General features: G+C 45.5%; 1 long non-coding RNA gene and 1 other non-coding gene across 2 annotated transcripts in view; both read right to left on the bottom strand.

Moving 5' to 3' along the window:
* Nucleotides 1-20,617, bottom strand: part of LOC112545869 (uncharacterized) — a 289,154-nt gene that overhangs the window by 81,303 nt on the left and 187,234 nt on the right. The gene's annotated exons all lie outside the window — the stretch shown is intronic.
* Nucleotides 3,605-3,824, bottom strand: LOC112545876 (small nucleolar RNA U3). The gene has a single exon (XR_003089448.1). It is a non-coding gene; the product is annotated as a small nucleolar RNA U3 (small nucleolar RNA).

The following is a 20,617-nucleotide window of genomic DNA, read 5'->3' as shown; positions in this document are numbered from 1 at the left end:
GTGTCCTCAGGCAAGTCTCTCTATGCCTTGGTTCCCCATATGTAAAAGGGGGATAATAGCATTGCCTAATCTCATGTGGTGCTGCTGCCAATACAATTGGGTGATATTTTTCAGACTTCTTGGGGTAAAAATGCAGATTCAGTGAGCTCAAAATCTTTCATGAATTCTTGTTCATTTCACCCAATTATTTGTTTTGGAGTCGGGGAGATGGAGAAGCGATATCTTCCCCACAAAGCCTAAACATTCTGAAACATTTGTAATATTTGATTCTGACAATTTCAAAATTAAACATTTTGATGTTCTGGTTTGAAATATCCTTCCACTATATTTAAATATCATTAAAACACATAAAAATGGTCCAAATATAGCAACATGGCTTAATTTTGTCAAATGGAAGTTTTTTAAACCTGAAATAATTTTCCCATCTATTTGCAATTGCCAACACCCCGCAATCCATTGTTCACCCAGCTCTAGTTGTGAGGAGTAATATGTTACAGATTGTGATGCGCTTAGATATTACAATAATGGGACCAGAAATACCGTAGATTGCCATCTGATGAGTGCAGGAGTACAAAGATTATACTTTCAGAGGAAGAATTGTCTAATGGTTAAAGCGTAGAAAGGGGAGTCAGTAGATACAAGTTGCCTCTATGTTGTTCTTCCCTGTATGGACGAAATTACTTGCCTCGTACCTGAAAATAAGCACTTAAATTTGCATGGGAAAAAATCTGAAATCTTTCTCCTCACTCTCATAAATATTTCTCTGAAAAAAAAATGAATAAAAATAAAGCCCTTCCAGGATTTTACTGAATCCTTATCACATAGAATCTTCCCATATGCTTCAGCAAGCAACTGTCTCTCCATTTGAACTTGATAACTTGCTGTGATTGTTACCACTAAAGCACGAATTCCTTTAAAAGTGCTTTTGATACTCTGAACTGTCATTTTCTGCTGCTAAATGCTGCTGAACCCCCACCCCACTCCACTTTAAACTAGCACATCTAACTGTAATCATGAACCATCTTTCTCCTTTTTTATCGGTAACATATTTTCCTGTTAATTGTGTATGTTCAGTTTTAAAGAACGGCATCCAACTTTTTTTATATAGCTCAGTGAGGAATAATTCTGCATCCTGGGCAATTTCTGTGACATGTTTATGCCTTGCTGGTTACTGTAAAAATGCAAGACATATTATGTACTGCTGAAAATCCGGCCGGCACTTTGCAGTTTTTAACATTGCGTCTTATCGTATAGTAAAAATAAATGTTCCATATAGCAGCTTTACTACTCCTATTAGGTGGTCTAATGGCTTGATGATCAGGAGCACTACAAGCAGGATGTTAAAGGGAAAATACCACTTCTCAGCACAGGCCAGTCCCAGCACAAAGAAGCACCTACAGATTCTTCAGAGCAGCCAAAATGTACAAAGCTGGACTAGGAGCTGAATAAAGGCTTAATGAGTCAGTTCTTCACAGAGAGGGTCTAAGAAGTGGGTAGGGGTGGCAGAAGCTTCCTAACAGCAGAGGGACCACCAGCATGCCTCCCCTCCCCCACAAGACCACCCCTTCCTGCCAAACACCAAAGTGGATTTCAAATAATTTTTTCATTGAAAATGAAATAAGCGCTACATGTGCCCTGATTCTTTAACATCTGCTTAACTCTGAATTGCCCCAGTCACTTGCCAGACATGTCTGGAAGAATGGGGGAGAGATTGTGCCAACGCTGATTGTTGGTTGGGCCTTTTTGGATGACATCACTGTTTTGAACCAACTCCTGACTATGCCCAGCAGATAAATATACACCCAGTCCCTTTCCTGTCATGTTCAGTAGGTGAGGAAGATGTGTGGTGACAATGTGGAACAAAGGTAAGGCACCTGCTCAGGATAGCTCGATTTTAGTAAGGCTTTTGACACAGTCCCCTGACACACTCGCATAAGCAAACTAGGGAAATACGGCCTCGATGAATGTGCTTTTGGGAGCAAAACTAGTTGAAAGACCAGGCTCAGAAAATAAATATCAATAGTTTGCTGTGAGACTATGGTGATATAGCTAGGAGGTCTGGTAATAGTCAATGTTTTCATTAATGGCTTAGATAGAGTGAAGAGTGTGCTTATAAAATGTGCAGATGATCCCATTAGGGAGGGGTTGTAAGCACTTTGGAGGATATGATTAGACTTTAAATGGCCTCAATGAATTGGAGAATTGGTCTGAAATCAACAAGATAAAATTCAGTAGAGTACTACCCTTAGGAAAGAAAAATCAGATACACAACTTCAAAATGGGAAATAACTGCTAGACAGAACTGCTGTAAAGGAGGCAGAGTTGTAGTGGATCAAACTGAATAGGAGCCAACATTGTGATGCAGCTGCACAAAAGGTTAATATAATTATGCGGTTATCATCCTGTATGAACAGGAATGTGATATACAAGATATTGGAGGTTCACTGTTCCATTCTAATCAGCATTTGTGAAGCCTTAGCTGGGGCATAGCCTAAGTTTTGTCAGCACACAACAAGATAAGGACAAATTAGAAACAGTTCAGAGAACAATACAAATGATAAAAATTTTAGAAAAACTGACTATTAGGAAAGGCACAAAAACTAGACCTGTATTCTTGAGCAAACAAGACATGAGCAGAGATCTGACACAGGTCTTCCAATATATTAAAGGCAGATGTTAAAAGCACAGTTAATAATTGTTCTCCATGGCTACTTCCACTGCTTACCACCTCTGAGAAGACATTTAGAGATAAATTGGAGCTAAATAACAGCACAGAACTCTGAGAGCCAGAACCAGTGCCTGCAGACAAACTTTATGGGACTGTGGGAAAGTTGGCCACATCCATGATAAATGAGCATCCAGCTAACTAAAATCATACCGGACCATGGATGCTGCCACACCGAAGAGTTCCAGACTACAGAGGTTCCATCTGTAGCTATGAACACAAAGCAGAAGAAGAAAGAAAGGGGAAAGGTAATCCTGCTGACTGCAGAAACTGGGAGCAAAGCTATAACAGACACAGTGTCTACGTCTACACTGGCAGCTTCTTGTGCAAAAACTCTTCCACAAGAGCACATCCACACTGCCATGTGCTTTTGCACAAGAGATGTGCTTTTGCGCAAAGGGCATCCATGGCAATGTGGATGCTCTCTTGTGCAAGAAATCTCTGATGGCCATTTTAACCATAGGGGCTTCTTGCACAAGAAATTCATGTTGCCTGTCTACACTGCCCTCTTGTGGAAGAGCTCTTGCGCAAGAGGGCTTATTCCTCGTGGGGAGAGGAAGAGCTCTTCCAGAAGAAGCCCTGTTTTACAGCACCATACTGTAAATTTACTTGCACCAAGAACACTCGTGCAGTGTAGGCAGCAGGCAAGTTTTTGCGGAAGAACGACTGTTCTTGCGCAAGAAGCTGCCAGTGTAGACTTAGCCAGTAGGTATAGCAAGGAAGTCCTTCTCTAAAGCCTGATGAAAAATACAGGCTAGTCACATAGCACCTAAAAGCAGAGGAAATATCTCATAACTAGAGACTCATCAAATTCACAAGCAGCACAGCTCCTAGCAGCCATACCCAAGCTGATTTTCACATAAAACAAGCTCAAAGGTAACCACTCAGACTATGCTCCCTTCCCTTGCTCTTCTCAGAAAAAAGAAGACACTCTTCCACAGCAGAAAGCAACTGCCATAGCACAGCACTCCCTGCCACAATCATGCTCAGAAAAAACCCCCACCACTACAGCTTTCCACTGTGGTTAAAAAGGCTAGGCTTTCATAACCGCCCTTCTCCACTCACTCACTTGAGAAATAACCCCTGAAAGCACAGCCTTAATCAGCACATGCTCTGTCAGTCACAAGCCATGCTAGAGCATTTTCTTCTAACTGGGGGTTGCTACAATTTAGCCTTCAGAAGCCAGAGAACACTAGAAGCCCCACATTGAGCAGAACCTGGCTCTCAGCTCTGGGTCCCTTCCATAGGCTGCTTATCAAATCAAAGCTGCTCTAAGTAGACATCCCTTTTTATTTGCATAAACTGAAGACACAGACAGGCCACTCCACCAATCTTCTGTCTCTCCCAGCTGTACTGTGTATAAGACAACAAGCATCAATCTGGCCCAGCTAAGAGCTCTCTAGAAACCTGACCCAATACAGCTTTAGACACCCAAAGCATGCATCAGAAACCAAAACCCAGGCAGCACTTTCCCAAAGAGCCCATTTACTTACAGCCTCCTCCTGTGTGCTGGTTTTTGTGTAGTCCTCCTCAGCCACAGGTGCAGCCAGAGTCTCTCCCCTGACTAATTAGCAGCCTACTAGATCCAAGCACTGCAGACTTTCAGTCCCAGGCTGTAGCCACAACACAACAGCTCCTGGGCTGGATATAAGGCTCTTCCAGAGCAGTCTGGCTCCTTTCCCCCAAAATGGAGAGCCCCAGACAGCTGAGACCCTCTCTCAACATACCCAGACAAACCCTCTTTTCCTGGTTTCCTCAAGGGCTCATGGGAGTTGTAGTCTCTAGGGCTAGATTGCAGCACACAGGATCCTCCCAGAAAAAGTCAGAGGCACCTTTAATAAGGGGACTACATCAAGAAAAATTATGATATACTTCTACAGTAAGAAACAACTGCCATAGCACAGCACTCTTTGCCAAAGCCATGCTTAGAAGGAATCACTACTGACATTTTCAAGGGGCTGCCCTGGGTATTTTGGCCTGACTTCCTGAATCCTTCCCCCAGATTTCCCTAGTTACTCCCCAACCCCCCCCCCCCCTTTTTTTTTTTTTGCTTGACAAATTTTTGTCTGGTTTTTTTTAACCATTTGGCAATCCTACAGGTGAGCCAGACAGTCACCCAGGGCTGCCAATTGGTTAGGACCAGCCCTGACTACAGCTCCTTATTGTGGTTAGCAAGACCAGTCTTTCACAACCACCCTTCTCCAATCACTCACTAGAGAAATGACCTCTGAAAGCACAGCCTTAACCTGCATACCCACCCTGCCAGTCATAGGCAATTCTGGTGCCTTTTCTCTAACTGGTGGTTGCCACAATTTGGCCTTTACAAGACAGAGAGGACTAGGAGAAGCCTCATGTGAGCAAAATCTGGCTCTCACCTTTCTCTTCCTCAGCCTCTACCATATGTTGACTAGCAAAACAAAGCTGCTCGAAGTTGCCATCTTCTTTCATTTGCATAAACTGGAGACACAGACAAGCCACTCCACCAATCTTATCCTTCCCCCTGCTCTACAGGGTCTAAAACAACAATCCTCCAAGGGTGCATCTACACTGCACCACAGCTCGAAATAAGATACAGGCAGTCCCCGGGTTATGTACAAGGTAGGGACTATAGGTTTGTTCTTAAGTTGAATCTGTATGTAAGTCGGAACTGGCGTCCAGATTCAGCCGCTGCTCAAACTGACCGCCAGTTCTGACTTACATACAGAATCAACTTAAGAACCCCAAGCGTTCCCCAAGTCAGCTGCTGCTGAAACTGATCAGCAGGTGATTCCAGGAAGCCCGGGGCAGAGCAACTCTGCCTCGGGCTTCCTGTAGTCAGTGCTGGTTAGTTTCAGCAGCGGCTAAATCAGGATGCCTGGGGCAGAGCACCTGGGGTGCTGCTGGGTTGCTCCAGTAGCGCCGCTCCTCGGCACTACTGGACCAACCCAGCAGCACCCCATCTGCTCTGCCCCAGGAGTCCTGATTCAGCCGCTGCTGAAACTGACCAGCAGCGGCTGAATCAGGACCAGAGCAGCTGGGGTGCTGCTGGGTTGGACCAGTAGCGCCCAGAGCAGCGCTGCGGGACCAACCGGCAGCACCCCAGCTGCTCTGCCACAGGCGTCCGGAGAAAAGCCTAGTCTGCTGGGGAGGGGGGCGTACTAGCTGCGCCCCCCCCCCCACTCCAGCAGACCAGGAAGACACGGGCGACGGACCGAGACGCACCGCGGTCCCGCCGCCTGGGTCCTCCGCGGCTTTGCTCCCAGTCTCCCTGGTCTGCTGGAGACCAGCAGACCAGGGAGATGGGGAGCAAAGCCTCTGAGGATGCCGGCAGCGGGACAGCAGTGGGGCATCTGGGCTGTCCCGCTGCCGGCTTCCCCCGTGGCTTTGCAAAGCCTCGGGGAAGCCAGCAGCAGAGCAGCCCAGGCGCAACTGGGGAGCCCCGCTGCCCGAGCCCCCCCCCCCCCCGCGGCTTTGCAAAGCCTTGGGGAAGCTGGCAGCGGGGCAGTCCAGGGGCGCCTGGGCTGCCTCGCTGCCCGAGCCCCCCCGCGGCTTTGCAAATCCTTGGGGAAGCCGGCAGCGGGGCAGTCCAGGGGCGCCTGGGCTGCCTCTGCCCGAGCCCCCCCGTGGCTTTGCAAAGCCACGGGGGGGGGGGGCTTGGGCAGCGAGGCAGCCCAGGCGCCCCTGGACTGCCCCGCTGCCGGCTTCCCCAAGGCTTTGCAAAGCCGCGGGGGGAGGGGAAGGGGGCTCGGGCAGCGGGCCAGCCCGCTGCCCAAGCCCCTCCGGGGCTTTGCTCTGCATCTTCCTGGTCTGCAGACCAGGGAGACGCAGAGAAAGCCCCAGAGTACACGGGCAGCAGGACCGCGAGGTCCCGCAGTCCGTGTACCCTGGGGCAGCCCCGTTCGTAACTGCGGATCCGACGTAAGTCGGGGACTGCCTGTATGCAATTTGAGCAAATTGCGTATCCTATTCTGATCTTATTTCAAAATAGCTTATTTTGTAATTTTGTGCTGTCTACAACAGCACCAAATTTCGAAATAACCTGCTATTCCAAAATGTTCCTCACTCCTTCAGTGGGTCACTGAAGCAAGGTGGGTATCGGGGAATTGGGAGGAGAGGGGAGGACCCCAGAGTGCAGGGGCACTGACATAGGGCAGTACTAGGAGGAAAGGGCACTGTAGGCAGAAAGTGACACCTGGCTGAACCAGCAGAAGACCTGCACCAGGTGCTAGGACACGGACCAGCAGAGGGCACTCTGAGGCAGGGAGATGATTCCCTTAGTGACCAGTGGGAGGCGCCGTGGCAGTGAGCGTACAGCCCATGACCACTTGCCTGACTGAGAAGAGAAGTCTATTGGCGAGTGACAGTAGGGGCCCTGTTGTCTGTATAACCAGGCTCCAATTAACTTTTGCCTGAGCCGGTATTCATCAGACATCCTGGCTGACAAACGGAGGACTGTCTAGTACAGTCATTGGCAACCACAAATCATGAGTGGGCCTCCTTTACCTCAGTGGGCTGCAGCAGCTCTGCATTCCTCCCCACCATGTTTATCTCCTTCTCCCCCATGCCTCTCCTGCACAGGGGCACTGGAGCCCCACACTTACCAGCTCCTCCCCTCCCAGCAGTTTCAGAGCTCTGATTTGTGGCGTTCCAGCTCTGGGAGGGAAGGGGGGGAGTGGGAGAGGCACTTTGTGGAGAGAGGCAGACAGGAGGTCTGTAGGCTGCAGGTAGAGCCTCAGTAGGCTGCATCACCATCAGTCTAGTGGCCAGAGAGTGCAAGACTGAACCTGCCAGTCACAATGGGTGGTTTGGGAATGGTCATTTCAAGTCTCCGGTACTCAGTCTCACCCTATGTGAAATGAGGTAGTAAGCTTTGCCACATCCGTAGGACATAGAAGCCCTTTAAAAATTAACTAGCTCTCTGGATGGGCAGTGTTAAAGTATTGGGAGTCTTCTCCTATTAAAAGATTTGAAGAGTGAGTTTGATATTCAGTTTATCAATAAAGTTGTAAAGAACAGAGAGACTGGAAGTAGAGTACTGTGATAACAGGGTAACTTCAGAATTATGTCACTACTATATGTGTTGAGAGAAACCACAGGTTCCTCTTAAATCAAGTGATGGGCAAACCCTCGAAGGTTTAAAGTTTTGGTTCAGTGTAGATAAGACTCCCCAGTGTTTGAAGAAGGCCCTGAAGCTTAGATATAAGAATGGCATTTAGATCTAATCTCTGCCACATACTGTGAGGTAAATTGCTTATCTTCTCTGTGCCTCCATTTCTTAACACGGAAAATGGGGACTATGATACTTGCTTATGCCAAAAGGATGTTGTGAGGGTAAATGTATTGGTGTTTGCAAAGCACAGTGAGCTCTTCAGTGAGAAGGTCTAAATATTATTATTTGGGTGCTTGTCTGACCTATCAGATCCTATGGAAATTTGGGCTAGAATTTGCCCAGGAACATGGTATTCCTGGTATTTCCTAGTTCAGGCCCAAACTACCTCAAAATGAACTTTCTTTCAGGGGCATTGTGAGCCCTCCTTCAGGTCCTCGCTGGAAAATATCAGTAGAGAAGCAGTGGCAATGCAAAGAAAAAACTTGTGAATTTATCAGTTTTCAAAATTCATTGTGAGCGTGCAGCATTCTGGGGTTGGGAAACAGTGTGCTTCTTATGAAAGGCAAAACCACTTCTCTTATCCCCACTAACCATCTGCCCTCCATCCAGACAAACTCAGTCATGACAAGGTCATTTCTTGGTTCCATTTGGTTCTGAGACAGATCCCTCTGGCTTAATCTATTCTGACCTGTTTATAAAAATTATCATAATGGTTCCCTCTAGACCTGAAACTTAGATCTGGATTTGAGAAAAATCTGTGCATGAACACAGAAAAGGCTCCGGTCCCTCAACCTCCAAATGCCCAGTGACATTTCCAATTAAAAGACTCCCATTGACTTCAGTGGACACTAGATCCACTGAAATCATAAATAACTATAAGATTATAATATTTATATATAAATATAAAGATCTAACAGTTATTTATCCTATATTGTTGGTTGTATTTGGGTTTCAAGAGCCTGATCCAATGCCCCCTGATGTCAATATACACATATTAATATATATTAGATCCATGTGATGCACCATCTGAAAGCCCAAAGTCAAAGCAGTACACATGTGGTTTTGCATCTGCCTTTGTTGGTTTATAGCTGGAAGAAATAATTTAAGAAGGGATCTGAAAGAATGAGAAATTACATTGGTGGGTATTTATACAATTCTCAGGTGTTTTATTTTGGCAGGATTTGCACCCAGGTATGGTGAAAATCAGGATGAAAATTGGAAGAGGGATCAGGAGGGCACACTAAGAACAATCATCTCTATGTATCTCAGAATGCTTCTGGACTTGGATACACCTGCTAAGCAGAAACACCTGTTCTACTACCGCTAGTCTTAGAAACTCCCGGCTGCTTTGACGAGTAAGGCACACAGTCTTGTAAACAGTGCAGTCAAGCAATAAATACAAATTGTGAGGTAAAATAGGTCCAGAAGTTTCCCTCTACAGGCATCCCTATAGATGTGCGGTGCTGTAAATTACCAACTTCTTTAACCAAGTTTTGACTGCTGAGACTCAGACTATAAAATTAACTCATAGTGATACATCGCCACCCTGTGGTCATTTTAAGGAAAGCAAAGACATAAAGGTGGTTTGCGTGATCCATTGAAGGCAATTGAAAACATGCGCTGGAAAATTATTTAAAGTTGTTTCAGATATTTCCCTTAAAGGAGGCTATACTTCATATTTGCGGTTATTCATCAATCTCGGTGAAGTGGTCACAGGGTTTACCTATTATTTGTATTGCAGTACTGTAGCATGTAGGGGCCCCAATCCTGGATCAAGGCTCCCCTTCTGCTGGGCACTGTACAAACACAACCCCTTTGAAAGTTTGTCCCAATTAAACACATTCCCAAGCTGTATAATGAGCAATAGGGGTAGAATTAAAGTGGCAGAAACATGTTTATTGTACACTGAGCGCATACAACAGAACGGTGCTTTGTAGATGTACCGATGAACTCGCTAGAGGGTGCTGGCTAGCACAGGACAAAGGCTGGCTCCGATATTGTCACTGATGTGATTCACATGGGAGTTTCAATGCCCGTGAGGGTAGAACAGCCTCATTCACCTAAGAAGGCCCTGTGTGGGGCAGGTTCACCCTGTAACAGATGCGTGTTCACAAAGTAACATCGACCCTCTCCGCTTCCCCTGAGGTGGAGTTTATAACCAACCAAGCGAACTTTCATATATGGCTGCCTTGCTCTTGAGGGATGACACCCAGGGAGGCTAGGTGTGGGGCTCCTGTCATCTATGGAAGATCTAAAGAGGCCATGCAGGTAGAAGACCAATGCCTCAGTAGACAGCTGAGGTAGATGATTGAGAAGAGGGAAGAAGGCATATGAAGAAAGAACCCATCCAGTGGTACCAAGATCCTTCATATCAGGTGTGAGAAACAAAGAATCACATCCCCCCGTTTCAGCAGTCCCTTTTAATCACCCCAAATCAGGGTGAAAGGTTGTGGCAGGAAGGATTTCCCAAGAAGTTAGACCTGCTCTCACCTTTCTGCCTCCTGTGAGTTGCTGCAGCTCTTGTGCTGCAATAAATCCCATCGCCTTCTCTATAGGGAAGGCCAGGACGTATGGGTTCCATGCCTCTTCCAGTCCACTTAGGAGCTGTGTGCCTACTACTCATGGAACAGGGACTGTTCAGCCAAGCTCATCCCTTTCCTCAGGGTTGGGTAGTTCAGCCAGCAGCCAGTTTGTATGGCTGTCTAAGACAAAACACTCTGGCCCAAAGATTTAGCCCCAGACACTAACTAAAATGGTTTGCTATATAATATAGAGATGTACCATTTCATAGACCTGGAAGGGACCTTGAGAAGTCATTGAGTCCAGTGCCCTGCCCTCACAGCAGGACCAAGTACCCTCCCTGACAGATTTGCCCCAGATCCCTAAATGGCCCCCTCAAGGATTGAGTTTGCAACCTTGGATTTAGCAAGCCAATGCTCAAACCACTGAGCTATCTCTCCCCCCCATATAGTTTGGGGAGAAAATAAGTGATTAATGGTGTACTTGATGACACACAATTGAACAGAGAATGACATTGTGTATGTCATCTGACAACAGAGCACGTATTCTCAGTTACACTGTCCAATGCATGTCCAGGGTTTATCTGTAGTCTTTTAAATATGGAGTACAAAGTATCCAGTTCAGATCAAACTGGGGCAAAGATGACATTATTCCAGGAATGGAAGAGCTGACGGCAGTGGGTTCTGTGCAGAGTATACATGGCATGGCATCATGAGGATCATATTTTTTAGTAGAATGCAGGACTATGTAGCACTTTATATAGTCCTACATTTTGCTTCAGCTACACCAGACTAACACGGCTACATTTCTATTTTTTAGTAGAGCAGCCTCAACAAAACTTGGATAATGGAGTAAAACAGAAGTTCCAAAGTTCCACAGAGTTCTTATTAATCGTGACAGGGAACTACACCCGTGTTTGAAGCAGACGTGTTTCAATTGGCACTGTCAAGTTATCAGAGACAATGGCTACATTTGCATTGAGGTATATCCATCTCAACAATTTGGTTAAAAACATCCGTACCATTAGAGGGCACCAAATCACTTCCAAACCTCTCTTCCCTTCTGTTAGACATTAGTATTGCATCCAGCCCTTGCATACAGCTGATCTCTGAAGATTCTGCACTCTGGGCATTCTGCAGTTCAGCCAAAGATCACAATTTCCCCACTAACGTTTATTACTCTTCAGTAAGAATCACAGCTGAGTGTAAGATGTGCAGCCCCCCAATATCAACACAAGAAAAATATCATTCTCAGCCCTTTATCGCCTATCCGGTATGCAGCCACTGGGATCCCATGCAGGGTACACTCCAGGTAACAGCAATATATTTGTGAGACCCATAGGGCATGGCACAGGAATGGCATCAGTTAAAAGACTGAAAGATGAGAAGCAGATGCAATACAACTATATCGTACACTCTACTGCTGAGTGCTATTTCTGTCTGCAGCTTTCTCAGTTGCTAAACCAAATCTAGTTCTTTCTCTGATTAATCTCGCCTAATACAAACTACCATATATCTGAAAGAGTTTGTCTGTGTCTGTGTCTGTCTGTTTGTTCATGAACTCCTCCTAAATGGTAAGAGCTATGACCACCAACTTCGATATACAGCTTCTCTTACCATAACTTAAATCAAGGTCAGGGTTTGGTTGTGCCAGGAAAATGGGATGTGCCTGAAATGGGATTGCTTCTCCTAAAATCATACAGAAAAGAGACAGAATCACCAGACAGGTGAAAGGGGCTATCTGGGGGCATACATCCCCTCAGATTTTCCAGCCCCAAGTCCTCCACCCCTTCAAGTGCCCTTTACAGAGGGTGGGGGATAAAGCTCCTCACACCCTCGATTCATAAGGGAGCACTGATGCCTGTTTCCCTTCGTCAGCGAGCACGGGGAAAGTGAACAGTTTGCTCCATTCCTTTCTCTTGCTGGGGAGTGCAGAGGACAGACAAACCTGGACCTGCCCCAATCAGGGGATATGCACCTCTCCCCCGGCTGTGCCCTCTGGAGCTGAAGTGGCCATGAAGAGGCGCATCTCACCTGTCTCTAATCTGCTGCAGTGAGAGAGGGCTGGTGTAGTCCTCTCTCCCCAGGGAGTCTGTATACTAAACGGTTCATCCCAGCCTCACCCCAGAGCAATGATTTAAATGGAAAAAAAAATGAGTTAAGGACCTGAGCAATGCTGGGTAAATCTGCTAGTAATTTATATATTTGTAATTTTTTGTGGTACACTTTCTTTTCTGGTGTATTTTCTGTTTACATGGATTTGTTTTGATCCAGCTTACACTTTCTGGTGTGGTTGTAGGTATGTATTAAATGTGGACATAACATAGTTGCCTGGTATTGTCCATTAGTGTCAGTTTTGGGCTTCAGCTCATGCAGGAAGGGAAAATTAGGTGTGAGGACCTTCTGGGAAATGTCAAAACCCTCTCTCGTTTACACTGGTGGGAATCTGCTGTAATTCCCATGAAGTTAATAGAATTATTATGGGTTTAAGTTGTCTCTTTTTTGTCCATTTTTACCCCCGTTTAGTTCTATTGGCTTCAGTGGAGTTACTCCTAATTTACACCCCACGTAAGAGGAGAAACAGATTATTTAACTGAATGCAAAATCTGGCCTGTGCACTGCCACATAAGAAAAGTGGTGTGTTTTATCATGTAATTGAATTACACCAGCTGTAAGTTATGCTATCTGATGTAGAGTTCTCTGGAATGCTTCCATTTTTTTTAACATAGAGTTATTTCTAAAGCATTTCTCTCGGTCTGTGAGGATCAAAGTAGGAGGCTGGCAGTACCATTCTTTGATGGGGCAGCTCATCACTAGCTTCACAGGCTAATCCTCCCCCATCATCTTAGCTATTGTAGGCCACACAGCAGCACAAATGTCTTCAAAATAGGAGAGAGAAATGCTACATTGCAGCACATCTTTTCAAGGGACTCTCTAAGCAACCCAAGTGAATTCCAGCTGAAATTACAGAGCTGAAATATACCTTTGTAAAAGACCAGCCGGCAGGCCAAAGCTGCAGCTAAAAACTGTGCCAAATCAGGAATAAGGAAGCCCAAGAGGGAAAGTGGCAGACGCCATGGTAATGTGTACAGGTTACATAAATAGATACATGGCTGGATGGAGGAGTACTCTGGTGGGACGCAGCTGGATAATCTGGTACATCATTTTCCCCCCTGTAAACTAGAAAACTGACTCCGTACAGCTTTGAATCAACAGATTTTAGTCTCAAGTCTGGTACCTTCTCTTCCCCACACAGATTCCAAACCCATTTCAGTGGAAAATCAGGCCAGCTATTCAGGTGCCTAGTAGGGATGTTGATGTTTGGTGGACTATACGATTAACCAATTATTGGTTAATCTTGCCGACTACACACATCCCCCCTACCCACCACATGGGAGGTGGAGCTGCCTCTGTCCACATGGAGCTCTGTCCTTCCACAGACAGCGTCTGCTTCAAGGCAGCAGCGCAGGGTGGGGGGAACAAGGCAGGTGGCATCATGGAGCTGGTGCTGGGGGGAACCGGCTTTTAAACCAGCTCCCCCCAGCACCGACTCTTGCTTCCCCTCCCCCCTTGCTGCCTCTGATACAGCTTTGTGGCAGCTCCTCACCCTTCCCTCCCACCCCCACAGCAGCCTCTGTCTGCGGGGAGCTCGGACCCCCTGTGGACAGAAGCTGGTGCCACCCCATGCTGCTGCCTCTATATTAGAGGCAGCAGCATGGTGTGGCAGGCAGCCAGTCTGCATGGGGAGCTGGTTTTTAAACTGACTCCCCTCACAGACCGACTCCTGCCTGACTCCCCACACTGCTGCCTTTGATACAGCAGGGCAGGGTGGCAGGGGGCTCCCCAGGTGTGGAGCTGCTAGCCCCACTCCTGGGGACTATAGAATAGTCGAGTAACTGCTAAGAATTCATGCGGTTACTCGACTATTCCATTACCCAACATCTAACATCCCTAGTGCCTAGTGTTAGGCTGCTGGATATGATAAAAATTGTATAACAGACTTACTCAAGGTCACATAGCAAATAGACTAATGAAAGACATTCCTGAGTCCCAATCCTATACTGAGTCTACAGCATCCCACAGCAAAATGTATCAAACCAGTTACTCCTAAAGCTGTCCAAAGGTGAGAAGGTGACCTATCTGTATTCTTCTTTTGTGCACAAGCAGTGCTCAGTTATGGGTACAGCTTGTACCTTTTCCAAAACCAAACAAACTGTTCAAGTGGCTACTTGTCTAACTTGTAGAGCCAGCTAAAATCAGTGTCTCCGCGTTTTTAACCTTCTGACTTCTGTTCCACTCCCAACTAGCCGCACAAGCTGTAGTAAAGAACATGACATCCACTTTCCCTTAGAAAATTGTTGTCTATCGGCAAGAATCTCCAGACATTCCTTCCAGCGAGGCCGAGGAGTGAGTTATTGTTCCCTCCCCCTCTGGCTCCCTTGTTTCTATTAGGATGAAGATTCAGCTTGTTCTAACGGCAAGAATTCTACTTTGATGAGGGGGAGGGAAGAAGAACCCTGAATAGACTAGCAGAAAGGGGCATAAAGTGGAAATATATTCCAAAATTTCTGGAAGCTGTGAGGGTGGGCAGTGAAGCCAACCAGATCTGTTGATGCAAAATTGAAAAGGGGGTTGGTTTCTAGCTCACAACAATCAGCTGATCCCAAGAGACTACTGCCATGTCAGGCTGAAATCTCAAAAGAGCTTGTAAGAGTTTCAAAGTGCATGGTACAAATCAGAACCTAAGCTTTGATGTGGCATTGAGCTCAAACCCCATCCTAAATCTAATCCGGATCCAGATCTGAACAGCATCTTTTACACCAGAAAATAATGGATACCTGATGCGAAGCCAGAATGTACCCAGTTGTGCTAAAATATTCCACAGGAGAGGGCTTTTCTTGCTAGTCCAGATTGGAAAGATGATTGTGTCGCAAAGCTCCATAAGGAATGGAGAAATTGGACCCAAGCATCATTCTCATTTTTCACCACATTCTCAGCAAGCTAGGACTTCAAGTTACATGCAGAATCAGACAAATGTTTCTGTAACCCAATTCTTCCATTCCAGACACTATGTATTGCTTAGCAATCTGGGGGACAAATCTCTGTGGCTGGACTGATGTAATTGCTGCCCTGGTCACATTTAAGGGCCAGGGTTGTCATTCTCAGTGTGGCATTGACTGTGATGTTTTCTCCACAGTTTACAATTAAAATGGCCCTGTTTGTTCTGTTTTCTTAAGCAGTTAATGCAACCCTGTCCGGCAATTTTTCGTTCAAGATACCCTCAGTAAAAGGGAAGCTGAAAATGTTAAGCTTGAGATTCCAGCGCTTTCCCTCTTGACTTCAATGAGATCCAAGAGTTAGAGGCCAAAATTTCATAGGTGCACAAGAATTGTCTTAACAAATCAGTGGCCCATCTGGCTGACGACCAGTGACCAGAAATGGTGAGTAGCAAGGGCACCCCCCCCCCATAAATATTTTCACATGCTACGCACAGCTGAACCAGTATCCCTACAGGGGCTGCTGTATCACTCACATTTGGCCCGTCAGCCCCTCCATCAAGGCCAAACCTGCGTGGTTTTAAGACCTTTGTGCAAAATTCAACACCACTCAGATTGGGAGCCCACTGAAATGAGAAGTGTGAGGCAGAATATCCCTTCCTCTCCACCTCCTCTCCCACTCCCTGTCTGCAGGGGAAACATAATATGCTACAACTGTGGTGCTACTGAGCTACTACATGCTTTAGCTACTACAAACTCTTTACAATGGGCGATTATACGATATTATGCAAACGGAAGATCGTCCTTCTTAACTCCACTGAGTTAGCGTTGGATTATACCTTGAAAGCTGAGGGTTACGTCTCTAAATCATTTTTATTCTCACTCCTGTAACTCTGGATGTTATTCCTATCTGCATCTAATCCTTCTCTGACTCTTCCTTGGAGAGGAAAGAGATCACTGAGCCCAATGGAATTGTGCAGTACAACTGGATGTTGGGCAAAAAATTGCTTCCTTAAGTCAGTTTTAAACTTTTGCATTTAGAGGCGCAGTCCCTTGCACTGTAGTATAAGAAAGGGTGACTAGGAGGTCGGCTTTACCTTCTCTTGGCTTTTCTGCACTTTATGTACCTTTATTGTGTCCTAGCTGACTCAGCTTTGCTCAGAAGCCAAGTCTCTCCCTGGGATTTGAACAGATTCTGTTCTTGGTGTGATCTCATGCCGATTGCATGAATATCCCCCAGGGACAGTGCTATGATGCTATGGGGCAGCAGCTCTGTTCCTCCCTTGCCACCAAAGTCCAATACAAAGGCAAAAAGGTTGTGAAAGCTGTTTTCTCTCCACATTAGGGAATATGCTGTTTTGTATCACCAGCACTTTCTAGCTGGAAGTCAGTAAGGGTGATGTTTTCTTTTCCTCTTGCCCATGCATTCACCTGTCCCCCCTTTCTCCTCACCACACTCCCTATAGCTGACCTCTTGATGCACCACAAGAAAAGTCATGATGTTGCAACCTCACTGGATGAGTTGCTTCTTGTTATTGTACCTTAGACCGGTGGGGCCACAACCACAGAAAGCAGCTTAGAAGTCTATTACTTCAGAGCGATGAGATGTTTTTCTTCCATCATCAAAATAACCTTGGAGCTCAAAGCCAGATTCTAGAAAATGATGCTGCGGTAGACAAACGTGTCTCTAAAGAGAGGAAGGAATTTGTTGCTGCCTGCTAAGCACCTACTTTGCAAGTTGCAGCTCATTTTTCACGGGTGGCAGGTACTGACCCTCTGACATTCTTCCTCTATCAATTGTGCACATGCAGGTGCAATCCTTTCCTTCCCTTAAGCCTTCTGCCTAAACTAGGAAAGTGACTACATTACAGCATGGATTTTTAACCCGGCTGTGTCCACCCTTGGGCAGTTCTGCCTCAGGATGAAACGAAACCATGTTATTTCCAGTTAGAAAACAAAACCAGGCTGTAAGCTTGATGGAGACTAGTGTATCATGGAAAACAGGATCAAATATTTCAAACACAAGATCTGTTCCCAACCATGTGGAACAATCAGTGGGGAAAGTGGGCCAGTATGGGCTGGTATCGCATACTGGTAAGAAAGTGGCGGCTGGTACATAGGGGATGTTAAAACACTGCTGGGGCAGCATGGCAGCACCTTAAGAACTATACGGGTAAGGCTGCCAATGGGTGTGAGGGGTGGGGAGCAACAGCAGCCAGATCCTGGAGCCCTTTAAATTGCCACCAGAGCCCCAGATGGCACAGGTCAGGCAGTTCTGAGAGGCTGTCTGGAGGAGGCTGGCCTCCAATCCCACCCTTCTGCCTAAGGGCCTGTCCCTTCCAGGGGCCCAGAGCTAGGCCCCTGTACTAGTAAAATATTTAAATTACTTTTACCACTGGGAATAACAGAGCTTACATGTGGTCAGTTTCATAGTATAGATAGGCCGTAAGTGTCCTTGCTGCTACTCTATTACAATGATAGTTCATCCACATTCATCATTGGCTGTTTCACTCCCTGGAGTGAGCTATGCAAGGAGAGCACAGAAGCCTCTGTAAAAGAATAAAAGAAAAATCACAACTGCTTGTTTTAATCATTCTTCAGTAAGAGCCAGACACGGCTCCTGGTGACAAGATAATTCAAGATGGCTTCCTTGGTTCTGGCAGGATGTTAAGGGAACCAGCTGCACTCATGGCCCATACGTGACTCTTCACTATGTTCAGGCAGGCATCCTGGAACAACTTGTATAGTGGGGTGTTGAGAGCCACTCATCCAAATTGGAAACCTTTGTCTATCATGGAAACTACTTCAAGCCAGGGGGATGCGGCAGCACCCCTAGTTCTGACACCTACCGCAGATAGTAGCGAAATGTACCAGAACATAGGCCACTCTGTTGCCATCTCCCTGCACTGCACATCTCATGAGGGCCTTTTTGTGGAATCAAGATTATGCAGTTCTGGAGTGAGGGGTGGAGCTAGAGGGAAGATGCTGGAAACTGTATATACTCCTCAGGCATAAGTTGTTTGCCAAAAGGAACATACTACTGCTTAAAACAGCCAGAAATTACCTCAACTGGCTACAAGTCCTTCTCCTCTCCTCGAGAATTTAGAGGGCCACCATATGGAGAGTACATGCTTGCCTCTAAGCGGATATTCCTACATCACAAAATTCTTATAGACTGAAAAGAATGGCCATGCACCACAGGTAATTGCATTTCAAAAGAAGGTTAAGGAATCCACATATCTATGCCATTAAATACCATTGGGCTAAAAGATTTTTAAATAAATGTGAGATATTATTTTTATCATTCTGTCTCTGCAGGAGGGAGGTTTGTTTTATTTTCAGGTCCACTGCATTTATTCCCAGCTGTTCAAGAAAGAATTAGAGGTTTTTGGAGAATGAAATAATAAGACCATATTCTTACTTGACTAGATCAAAATTCCTTCTTCTCTCTTGGAAAAAAGTTCTTTTGCTACAGAACCTGCCCATTCTCTCAAATTAATTAATTTAATTAATGTATGTCAATTCATTGGTGTAGACTTGAGAGACCAGCTATCTAGGTACCAAAACTAAGACACAGACAGAAAATGGCCCTACCCAAGTTTGGCCTTGGAAACAGATCTTGATGCAAATGACAAATTTATTAGTGGCACATAGGTATAGAAAAGAATTTGCACAGCCATATATCTGTATCACTAAGAAGTTACCAAGATATTAAAGGTTGCAGTGCTGTGAAATCGGGGAAAGAGTTTCCTTAGCCTTCTTGAAATTTGAATCAGGATCCTAACTGCTTTCCCTTCATTTCTTTATCTCTCTACTTTCGCTCTTTCCAGTTTGCCCTAGAAGCTGAAATGTCATGAGAAAGTGTGAGCTTGTAATGCTGGTATTTGTTTGAGAGAGGGATTAACAGGAATTGAAGAGGCAGGGGAGGGGCTTTCTCAAGAGATATGCATGTGAATTTAAACATCCCAAATTGTGTGCCCCTGAGTCAAACCATCCATCACAACCATCATCCCAGTTCATTGCAGGGGGTTGTTACTGGGCTAGTTTATGCTGCAAAAGTGTGTGTCAGTGCATTGCACTATTACCTTTGCTTTCTGTGCATGTAGGAGAGGTGGAGCATGACATTTCTTGTAGAACACATTGGGATCTTGAGCACTCTGGCTACGTCTACACTACGCGTTTCCTTGGCAAAAAATATGCTAATGAGCCACAATCTCATTTGCGTATTGTCTGCAGATCGGCATAACATATGCAAATGAGATTGTGACTCATGCAAATGAGTCCCTCATTTGCATATTTTTTGCAGAGAAAACTTGTAGTGTAGACGTAGCTTCTGATGTTCCTTCATTTGGCTTTGTAAATTTGTCAGTGTGTGGAGAACATTTAAAAAGCCTTTTATTTTAGAATAGGATTTCGTCTCTGCCTCTCTTGATTAATTTTTTTTCAGAGGCAATGTTAGCCTCCCAACCTACATATAGACCTCTAAACACATGTATCTCCAGGATACCTGCCATTTTCAGGCCCCTCTCTAATCTGAGGCATGTGGAAGAGGGTGACAGACAGAAGTTGTGCGGGCCACAGGTGCCCACTACTTTCATAGGCCCTCTACTGCAAACAGTCAAGACTGTACTTTAGCTCTTGTGGGCTGCACTTTTGAAGAAGGATGCAAATTCTGTTCCCACTGACATCTGTGTGACTATAGAGCATAGCATATTCTCAATACAAAATCCTAGGTGACCACAGATTTGATATGCTATATTTTCCCATGGAAAGCACAGTCCATATTAACACTTCATTCTCAAAGCCTCTGCTGTCATATTGTGAAAAATGTGTAGGTATAAAAGTGTCCACTGGGAACCATGTGTCTGCTGGGAACTTAAGCTAACTAATCAAATGCCTTGAAAGGGAAAGGGGGCTCATGTGTGGTTGTGCTGTGTAAGATAATCAAAGCTTCACAGGGGAAGCAGGGAAGTTCTCTGAAATCCTGACTGACATGTGCAACTGCACTGTACTTTGGCCCTCATTTTTTCACTCTTTTAATGAACGTTTCATGTTATCTTTTCTTGCCATCCAATTGTCTCGGTTCCCGTTACCAAACACAAGGGTCGTCTTTCACAACCAATATCATTTTGTGCACTGACTTAATGCACTTCTAATGCTAGAAATTCCAAGGCGTGCATACACTTCACTGTAACTCCCAGGCAACTAAGCCCTCGTGGAGTTAGTAACTTTACTATGTTTCATTCCACAAAGGAAATCCTATTCCCAAGAGAAGCCATAAGCTTTG

Source organism: Pelodiscus sinensis, chromosome 2 (genome assembly GCF_049634645.1).
Source record: "Pelodiscus sinensis isolate JC-2024 chromosome 2, ASM4963464v1, whole genome shotgun sequence".
Taxonomy (NCBI): domain Eukaryota; kingdom Metazoa; phylum Chordata; order Testudines; family Trionychidae; genus Pelodiscus; species Pelodiscus sinensis.
Note: the sequence above shows the minus strand (reverse complement) of the source record. Positions and strands in the feature narration are given on the sequence as shown.